Consider the following 11565-nt stretch of genomic DNA (forward strand, 5'->3'; position numbering starts at 1 on the left):
GAAACACGTTTCCTTTGGAGTCATTCAGGTTATTTTCCAGCAATATATGTTGAACTGAAATGAATTTGACAGAAATCAATTAATTAAAACACTTCAATATTGTTGTAGTACTTTTCTGTCATCATTCTATTCCTAATTTATTTCTGAAATATTGTGAATTTTTGTAGATATTGTGGATGATAAATTATCCACTCATCATTTCTAACTGATTCAAAATTGGCACATCTTTCTTTATAACATAAGCAGAGTCCATTTGGCCCATTGAGTTTACATTGATAGTCAGAATACTCCCATCAGTCTCATTCCCACATTTATTACCCTGTAATTTATGCTGCATCAACTCCCACCGATTTTCCTGCCACTCCTCTATAAAAGAGGCAGTTTACACTAGCCAATTAACCTACCAGTATGCTTTTTGTGAAAATGAATAAATCCCTCTCTATTTTAATATTCTTATTGTATTTGTTTAGTTTACTCTGTGTTGTCCTGTTTATTTTAGTAACCTAGATATGTGAAAACATATAAGAACTCTTATACAGCAGAGCCAAGAGCATATTGCGACATTGATTGCAAGGAAACAATTTGTTTAGGGTACAGATGACATTACATTCAGTATTAGTTCAGTTCTGCCTCCATTCCATTACATTAATTCCACCCCTTCAATCACAGTGCTTGGAGTTAACATCGCAAGCCCCTCAATAGGAGTGACCATTGCAAGTAAGTTGGATGCTAGTACACACACTGCGTTGCAGTAAGAGTAAAGATAAATAATGATTGTTAAAATAATATTATAAATAGGATGATTAAATTAGAACAAGGTGATATTGAAAACTGTCTGATTCCTGTAGATAATGTATACTTAATTATAAAATGAAATAAAAGAGTTGGAAAAGTAACATTTAGTCAAGTAGCTTGAGTTCCCTTCTGGAAGAGTTATTATTTCCTGTAATTTTACTGATTTCTGCTTTCTGTTTTGTTCTAGGTAAAAAAAACAGTGATTTGCTGTTCAGTACCAGTTATTCTTACTATAATAAAACAGAAATTCAGAATTTTTGTTGCAATAACTGCAGCCCTTATAAGGATATATTGCTATATTTCCTAATCAGTTACTCTCATCATTGAGCCAAGTCTTCCATTTAGATTCTTTCTCATGCGAGTCCATATCAAGCTAATAATGTGCAAAAAACAGAAAATGCTGGAAGTACTTATCAGGTTAGCAGTATTTGGAGAGAGAGGAGAACAGCTTAAGATCCAGATCAATTATTTTTCTCCATCCATAAATGCTATGTTGAATATTTGCAACATTTTAATTCTTAATTCAAATTTGCAAATTCTTATTTCAGTTTGCAAATTCTGCACTTTTTAGCTGTGTGGGAATAATGCAGTTTGGCTTTAATATATTGCAGGAGAGTTGGTATACGGTGGAGAATGCAGGCAATTTAATGGCCATGATGCCCTTTTATTCCTGTAATGTAAAAATATCATTACTTCAAATATTATATTCAAATGTCATTATATCATTTTCTAGACCTTTGTATTGGTGGAAACTAATTTTCTTAATTTTCTGAGCTTCATATGACATCAATTGATATAAATGCTGATGGTTCTGGACATTGATGGTGAAATAAGTTGAGATTCTCTTCAACAGTTAGGAGGATGGAAGCCCATAGAACATTTGGAAATCTAGCACCAGCAAAAGCCCAGGTTGATTTACTGTGGAGGAGCAAGAAACCAAGGTACATGAGCTTATTCTACATCTGCAATAGTTTCTGTATTTTTGGTATCTGGTTAATAAAATTCTACATGGACAACACAATTGAGGATAACCTGGGGTTAATTATTTATTTAATTTCCAGCCCTGCTTCTCCATGAACCCGGAAATGGATGCCTGGGTACCAACCAGAAATTTTAACTTCCACTGGGAGTTAAGTGTAATGAGAAGGGACTCTCTCAATACTCTCCCTATTTATTTGACACAGTTGCACCAACTGCCCGCCAGCATAACCATACATCATGCCTCAAAGGAATTCTGTCTTAGCTCATCGTAGGCTAAGGATCAAAAATGCACCTTTGTATGTCATGATCATAATGGCCGTCTTAAAATGTCACATAATGAGCAGTTGAGCAAATGGCATATGTTTTAATGGGATTTGTTATAAAGACTGATGCCTCTATATTCCCACTTTCCTGATCTTTCCCATTTAACAATGCACTATTTTAGTTCTTCTCAACTTTTCTCTTACTTTGCAATGACATGAGTGAGCTAACTTAATAATGGAGGTGATTCCCATTCATCTAAAACTGTTCTACTAAGCGCTAAAAAGTTTTATGTATGCATACTAATGGATTTCCCCAAGAGGCACAAATTAGGCAGGGAAGTGGCTGAATATCAACAAAAATTTGAGCAGACAGGTCAATCATTATTTCACTTTCTATTCAAAATGCTCTCCCCAACCCCAGCATTTCCTGGAATACACAATGTTTCCACCTTTTTCACCTCACAGGTGAAGACCAAGGTTTCTGGTGGATTTCCTCTTGCTGTTCGTGTTATTGCCATGGCCACGATATGCCAATCTATAACATTAACACCTTGAAGGAAGTGTTGATAACTGTGAGCATTACTCACCATTGCACCGTAGAAACAACGTGCCTTGTAATGTCTCCCTCCAGTCTCAGTTCAATGACTTAAATATGGGTTCTATGTCTCTTCCTACAAGGCTGCACCTCCATGAGTTTCATGGCATCTTGCTTCAACTGTCTTGCTGCGTTGGATGTTACATGAATTATCTTGTTTCAGCTCCACATAGATGTTAGGCTGCACTGAATTCCCCTCTTGTGGCAGAAGTACTGCTGGGAATTCACTATGCATGCGACTGTGTGTAATTACAATGGAGTAGAAGGAGCAATAACATTCTTGATTAGTTGAACACCACTTGCAGATGGAAACTCTGGAGTTAATCTCCTATCTCATTTCTCTATACCTTCTTGAATAGCACAGGAGAAGCAATGGGGACAGAATAATAGATGAGGGTGATTCACAGGAAGATAATAAAGAGTGAAACAGATGCTTTCTTAATGGATGCTTTCTTAAGTCACCACCAGGCAAATTTGTCTTCCCCTGTAAAATATTACCAGAAGTCATAGGAACAGAATTAGGCCATTCAGGCCATAGAGTCCACTCTGCCATCCAATCATGGCTGAGCTAGTTTTCCCTCTCAATCCCATTCTGTTGCCTTCTCGTAACCTTTGATGTTCTTACGAATCAAGAACCTATCGATCTCTGCTTTCAAAATACCAAATGTGTTGGTCTCCACAGGTGTCTGTGGAAATGAATTCCACAGATTACCCACATCCTGGCTAAAGAAATTCCTCCTCATCTCCATTCTAAAGGTAGGTTCCTTTAGTCTGAGACTGTGCCTTCTGGTTCTAGACTCCCCCGTTACGGAAACATTCTTTCCACTTCCACTGTATCTAGGCTTTTCATTATTTGGTAGGTTTCAAGGAGATCCCTACCACCCTCATTAATGAAAAGAAAATGTAAAGACTTAAAGTGACAATAATATAAAATCTGAAAGTAATACAGCATGACAGGTTTTAAAGATAGCAGGTGGTTGCTGTGTGCAACCTTCAAAATATGCTGTGTCACTGTATGTATTCTTATCATCGTGAGTTTTAACTTTTCCACTTAGTGGTGAAACTCAATAACTATGCCTCAGTCTTTATTTTGGTTTCATAATTCATGCATAATGAGTACAGGAAATACAAAGACTGAGATTTGAAAATTTGGGGATATTTTAGTTTTAGAGATACAGCATGGAAACACCGAGTCTGCACTGAACTATGATCACCTGTACACTATTTCTATCCTACGCACGAGGGACAATTCAGCTGAACTCTTGGGCAGAGTTGTTGACCTGAAATGTTAACTGTTCAGCAACCTAAACTTCTACAAGTTTCAACTGTGTACTTCTGATTAAAGGAGATAGAGAAGACTGCAGAAGGTGGGATCTGGAGCAAAACAAAACACAGTGGATCAGACAGCATCTGTGAAGGTAAATAGATTAGCTAGTAAAACCCATCTGGTCAGTTCAGATGAAAAGTCTCAATCTTAAATGTTGACTGTGTAGGAAGGATGCTGGTAGATGCTGGTTTATACAGAAAATAGACACACAATGCTGGAGTAACTCAGTGGGTCAGGCAGCATCTCTGGAGAAAAGGAATAGGTGACATTTCAGGTCAGAACCCTGCTTCAGACTACGTTTCAGGTCGGAACACTTCTTTAGACTTTCTGAAATATGTCCATCTTAAATGTTGGCTGTCCATTTCCCTACGCAGATGCTGCCTGGCTCACTGAGGTTTTTTTTACTACTAATTACTCTCCGGTTATGCCTATATGCTTTAATGGCGACTCCAATATTTGTTACACTTTATCAGTATGAGTAATTCTGGGAGCAATCTTCTGATATGGATAAAACTGGTAAATATGTTTGCCATTTAAAATGTACAATTTAGGACTTTAAATTGTGCATATAGAGCAGAAAGAGAATGTGGTATTGAAAAGATATGGTAAAATTTGGATCAATTTTAGAAGTGAAATAAACTATGATTATAAATAATATGAGATCTGCTTTTGTAATTTGCTGATTAAAACTAAGGAGAGTTGTGAACATAGCCCAGATCATCCAACAAACCAGCCTCCCTTCCATTGACTCCACCTACACTTCACGCGGCCTCAGCAAGGCTGCCAGCATAATTAAGGACCAGTCCCACTCCCTGATCTCCCCTCTCCCATCAGGCAAGAGGGACAAAAGTTTGAAAACGCAAACAACCAGACTGAGGGAAAGTTTCTTCCCAGCTGTTATCGGGCAACTGAACAGTCCTCCCATCAGTAGGAATGTGGTCCTGACCTCCCAACTACCTCACTGGAGCTTTTGAAGTATCTTTAATCGGACTTTATAGGACTTCAGTGTTATATCTTGCACTAAATGTTGTACCGTAAATTATGTTATATCTTGCACTAAATGAATACAACAGTTAGTGCAAGATATAACATTGAATGTCCTTTATCTGTACACTGTGGACAGCTTGATTGTATTCATGTGTGGTATTTTCTTTTACTGGATAGCACGCGAACAAGAGCGTTTTCCTGTATCACGGTACACGTGGCAATAATAATAAACTAAACATCTCCTAGTTTCACGCTTGAAACCACAGGGATATCATATTTTAGTCAACTGGTTCAAGTATCTATCCATAAAGTTATCATTATGGATAAAGATAGAAAACTTTAAGGGATGTCAACAGCATGCAATTTTCACCGAGCACCAGAATACAGCTGCTAAATAATCCCATAGTGTACACATTTGCGGTGATTTTCCAGAGTAGATGGAGAATTACGTGTTATCAGACGAAATGGTGGAACTAAATGTAATGCAACCCAATTAGAAGCTTTAGTTATGCCTACCTAAAGATGGATGCGAATGTTTTTGACCTAATGATTGAATGTTTGCGGAATCAAGCATTATTAAAACTAAAAATACAATTAAAAATGTAAAATTGTTTACAATAAAACGCAAAAAGTGCACAGGTTTAGTGTAATTAATTGTATTTAGATCAACTACATTAAATCAGATAGAAAGAAAGTTAACTTATCATTGGTTCCTCCCAACAGCTGTTAGTCGCTTTGGCACAGGTTTAGCGGGCAGGTTTCCCGGGTACAAGGAATCCGCCTGCAAAGCGCAGGTGGCCCGTCAGTGACAACTAACTGGAGCAGCCGGCGTTCGCTGGTCTCAAGCCTCCGCCAGCTAAATGGGAAAAAATGGCCTGGAATTTCCGGCTTTTACACAAATTTGGCTACAATTTAGATATGTAGCAATAACCTACATGCGTATATAAAATGCTACCCAGGTTGCAAGGTTGATGGTTTCGGATTTAATTCCTTATTGTCCGTTACGTCCGGGGACAACACAGTTTTCCGCTGATTTTCACCTAAGAAGCACCATTTAGTAGTTGGTTTTCTTATATTTTATCGCGGTTCTCCGACTGGCATTGGGGTTCTGAGGTTATAATGTATTGTGGCGGCCAACATTACATGCCAGAGACGTACGTACAACTCCAGCATTTTAAAAACAATACATTTCTGCCACAACAGGCTTTTTTTTTCTAACAATGTACCTGGACAGTATATTTGTGTGCCTGTAGTGGATTGGACTGTCGGGGTTTCCGTGCATGTGGAAGATATCCAAGCGGGGGATGCCCTGTCACTGTGGACGATGGTGTTGGCGTGGATCGAGGGGTGATCCTGGTGTGTGGCCTCAGGTGGGCGAATGCGCCTGGATGGTGAACGGGGATGGAACCGCGGGGTGGGTGATTGGTGGTGGTGGTGTTGGTAGTGGGTAGTGGTGTAATCTGGGGAGAGGAGATCGCAGGGAGGGAGAAGGGAGATCCCGAGGGAGCTGGGTATCTCAGGGAGGATGAGAAAGGGGAGTTGGATGCCCCAGGGAGGAGAGGTCAGGATTTACTGGGTCGCCTTGTTTTAGAGAGAACGCCTTTCCTGCTTCGGCTCCGGGTGGAACTGCTGGCGTCCGAAACAACGCGGTTTCGGCTGCTGCTTTATTACTGCTGCTGCAATGACATTCTACATAATGGCTCCCTGGCGTTTGAGGTTGAACCTTTTTACTTTGGAGAGCTGAGACGGGAAGGGTAAATTCATTTTAAATAGCGAGGGCAGAAAATAATCACAGCACAGGAGGACATTCAGCCCACTGACTCCACGTCGACTCCTTGAAGAATTATTTATTCTGGCCTAATGTCGGTGTGAACTCGGTGGGCCGAAAGGTCTGTTTCTGTGCTGTATCTCTCAACCAAAGTGCTCTCAACTAAACATTCAGAACACGGACAAGTGCAGCACAGGAACATAATGTCCGTGTCGAATATGATGCGAATATATGTGTACTCTGCCTGTACACTCATGCGCCTATCTCCACTTGATCGTATCTGCCTCAATCGCAACAAGCGTGTGTTCCAGGCACCCATCGCCCTCTGCGTTAAAAAATTTTTTTTTAAATTTGCCCCTCTCCCATTTGCAAATTATTTCCCTTCAAATGTATACCCCATGCCCTATCAATAGGCTTTTGACTCTGTGGCACATCTGGTTTTCATTGTAAAAATGCAAATGTCGTAGCAAGGCTGCTACCTCTTTAAGTGCAATGGCAGGTGGTTCTCACAGTAGAAGCCGCGAGTCAATCTGGGGCCATTACAATCAACGAGTATGGCTGTTCGAGCTCCTGAATCCTGGTGAGTTCGTTCAGTATTTCGCACTCTTGTCAAGGAAACCTATAAACCACTGGTGATAAGGATGTGTGGTTGCAAAGGTTTAAAGCATAAAACTGATACTAAATGAGGAAAGAAGCCTATGGGTGGGAAATTGTGAACGCAAAAGGCAGACAGACACGAGCTGCACGAGTCTGCATTTACTAGTGCTCGCATGTTGGAACAAATGAAAATTATTTATGTGCCAATTATATTCTAGAAAATGGGGGGTGGGTAATGATGATGAACACAACATTAAAAAAACAACTATTCCTTTAGTGGACATCCAAGTAAAATTTGATAATTTGTTGGTACCTTACATTCCATTCAGGCTAAATGTTAATACACTTGAACTTGAATTCGATAAGGCACAGACATTTACTCTTACTGGGGACATGGCATCAAAAACGATATATTGCAGTTGCTGCATGTTATGTTTAAACTGCTTTCTTCATTAGGCCAGGGCCACTGGCCACCAATGTGTTATCATCAGGGCAACCATTCTGCTCAGCTGTGTCCATTCGGGCCACTCCACTCCACTTGAAACAGTGGAACACGGAGCACAAGTTTGCAAAGGCATTTAAAGTCACTAAAGTTGAAAAAGACAATACCGGCATCACTCTCTAAAAGGCAATGAGGTAAAATTTTGAAGCAATCACTACGGGGCATTCTGTTGAATATTGAAGCATAGTCCATGAGTAATAAGACTTTAAAAATAGCATTCGCATCGCAAGCTCGCGCGCGCGCGCACACAAGCGCGTGATTAAGTTTACGATCCCGCGGCCTGAACCTAAAAATGCAAAGGACAAAGCGGAGGTTGCAGGATTACACCGAGATGGTCAAAAATGCAGGAAGATTCAATTAACATGCAGTAAAATGGTGGGTACCATGTACAATGGAAGTCACCAATGCCTTCAGTGTACCAGCAGTCTTTGGTCAATTGAGAAATAGTGTATTTTGAATATTAAGAATTCAGATCTAGCATAAAGTCTACAGCTTATTGCGAAGCACTGATATCTGCCCACATATGCTACCGAAATCTGAATTTGTATAAGCAGGGATGTGAAGGAACTGAAATAATAGCAACAAGCCATCTCTTACAAAACCTCCAAATTGCCTGTGAATACCTACCACCGGGTGGCGCTGTCTGCGATGGCAAACTCGCCAACAGTCTGTCTTTTAATATTTTTTGTTATTTTTAGTGTGTTTTAAAAAGTTTGTGTTAATGTTCTCTGGTTTGTTTTATATTTGGGGGGGGGAGGGGGAAACCTTTTTTCAATTTCTTACCTTGCCAGAGATTTACTCTACTGAACGTTTTTCCTTCCATTATTTATTATGTAAAAGAATATGTGTGTTATGATTGTGTTTATAGTTTGTTTGGTTGTTTGTGTTTTGCACAAAAGTCCGTGAGCATTGCCACTTTCATTTCACTGCACATCTCGTATGTGTATGTGACAAATAAACTTGACTTGACTTGAGATGCGATTGATTTCCGGATCGTATCTCCGATCGCACTGTGGCCTAATGTCATGGAGCTGGCGGCCTTGCTCAGGACTGACTGAGCCCCACCATCAGAGCCTGCGATCCATTGCCTGGGATCAACGTTCTAACCGAGGCCTGCAGATTTCACCATCGAGGAGCTCGCAGTCTCGGGTAGAGACCGATGTTGGGAAGTTCCAAACGAAGCAGAAGATTTCGACCGGCCCAAACAAGGTCAGATCGTCTGGCGCGGGGGAGCTGAGGTTTCCCCCAAACCCCCCCCCCCCCCCCCCCCCCCCCGATGCAGGAGCTTGATCGCCCCGATGCGGAGGGCCCAAACGCCACCGTCTACGGGAGCCAAGATCGCCCCGTCAACGGAAGGCTCGAGGCCCCCGACCGTGGGAGAACAAAGAAGGGAAGAGATTGTACTTTTTTTCACCTTCAATCACAGTGAGGAATGTGGAGGAGTCACTATGGTGGATGTTTATGGTAAAATGTGTTTTGTTGCTTTTTATTGGTATGACTCTATGGCAAATCAAATTCTTCATATGCTGCAAAACACGTGGCTAATAAAGTATGATAATTATTATTATGATTATGAGAATAAGCAAACCAAAGACCCCTGCATGAGGCACTGGTTACACTCAGTGAGCTACATTGGGTAAGTCACATCAAGCACGACATGACACTCGTGAAAAATACTTTTTCTGAGCTCTTGAGGGAAGTGATTACCAAGTGAACAGAGGAATAAACTCACGGATATGCCCAAAGCTTCTTTGAAAAAATGCAGCTTCCTCGTTGACTATTTGGCCTATGACTGCTTGAAGTGGAGAAGAAACATCAGGATGGTATCGTGAGCATGGAGGCTATAGATCGGGGGTACACAACACTTGAGTGACCTGTGGAAGGAGCACACAAATGAAAGTACTTTTCTCCTCACTCTATGCCTTGTAACACAAGTCACAACCCCCTCTCTGTGCCCACTAATGTCGAGGCTTAAAGATGAATAAGAAAGAATTGCAACCTCTTGGAAAGAAAGTAGTGTGATACTTTATGCCTGCTATCTGGAAAAAATCACCAAGCTCAGGTCCTTGGCGGGCTCTAACTTGTTGCCAGGTTTCTGAAAGACCTTTCTGTAACACGAGCATTTCCCTGTGAGTTACGGAGGATAGAGCAGAGCCTTATGACAACAAACACAGGATGGTGTGTGAGGCAAGCCCCAACAGTGAGTTGATTTGCGTCCACTATGATACCAACAATGCATTGAGACATACTTGTGCTGCCGCCAATTAGAGTGTTGGAGCTGTCATCATTCATAGTTCAGAATATGGGTCATGAGCGATCTATAGCTTATGTTTCTTGAATATTGTCGAGTTCTAGTTTAGATTATAACTTCCCATTCACCACTTCCAATCTAAATTTTATGATAAAATATTCACTCTTCCCTCAATATTCCCTCACAGACACATGGTCAACTTAGATTCAGGATAATATTTTTCATCAAGACATTTGTGGTCCAGGTCTGATTACTAGATCTGATTCTGGGAAATGAAACATACTATTTCAAAATGTGTTCCCTTATTGAATGATAATACTGGAGGACTTCAATTACCCCATTATTGACATAATTGAAGTACAGTATTATCATTCTATTCCTATTGCACATCTCTGTAATTTCTCTGCAGATTTGTGTCTTCGGTTTCTCATTATTTGGTGGGCAGTAGAACAATCCCAGCAGTGTGCTGGTGTTCTTTTAGCTTAACTCTCTCTAAATGTATTCAATTTGACTCCTCAATGACATGCTATTTTCTTTCCTCAATCAATAATGTCTCTTGCTTTTTCTCTTTCTTTATCTGTATTAAGTGTCCTATCATGTCTTTTTTTTCTAGATTAATACCAATTATGCCACTACATCATATTTCCCTACAGCTATCCATGCTTCAAGTTCACCATGCCAATATTTGAAACCAGCCTTTGTCCTCCTTGTAGTCCCCATTAGACAATAGGTGCAGGAGTAGGCCCTTCAGCCCTTCAAGCCAGCACCGCCATTCAACGTGATCATGGCTGATCATCCACAATCAGTACCCTGTTCCCACCTTGTCCCCGTACCCCTTGACTCCACTTCTCTTTTGAGTCTAGCTCTCTCTTGAAAGTATCCATGAACCGGCCTCCACCGCCATCTGAGGCAGAGAATTCCACACTCACAACTCTCTGTGTGAAAACGTGTTTCCTCGGCTCCGTTTAAAATGGTTTGCCCCTTATTCGTAAACTGTAGCCCCTGGTTCTGGACACCCCCATCATTGGGAACATGTTTCCTGCATCTAGCATGTCCAAACCCTTAATAATCTTATATATTTCAATAAAATCCCTCTCATCCTTCTAAATTCCAGAGTATACAAGCCCAGCCATTCTCTCAGCATATGACGGTCCCGCCATCCCGGGAATTAATCTGTGAACCTACGCTGCACTCCCTCAATAGCAAGAATGTCCTTCCTCAAATTAGGGGACCAAAATTGCACACAATACTCTAGGTGTGGTCTCACTAGGGTCCTGTACAACTGCAGAAGGACCTCTTTGCTCCTATACTCAACTCCTCTTGTTATGAAGTCATCACTGATACAAAACTGTTTCTTTGTAGTCTGGTGGTATTTGCCAAGCGGACTCATTTGTGCACATTATTAGTACACTGTGAGGAAATGCCGTTGAGAAGTATTGTTTTATCTATCTAATCTCATTATTTACCATGGCTTCCATATGCTCCCTCACCTTTACTTA

The sequence above is a fragment of the Leucoraja erinacea genome, chromosome 5 (assembly GCF_028641065.1).
Source record: "Leucoraja erinacea ecotype New England chromosome 5, Leri_hhj_1, whole genome shotgun sequence".
Classification (NCBI taxonomy): Eukaryota; Metazoa; Chordata; class Chondrichthyes; order Rajiformes; family Rajidae; genus Leucoraja; species Leucoraja erinaceus.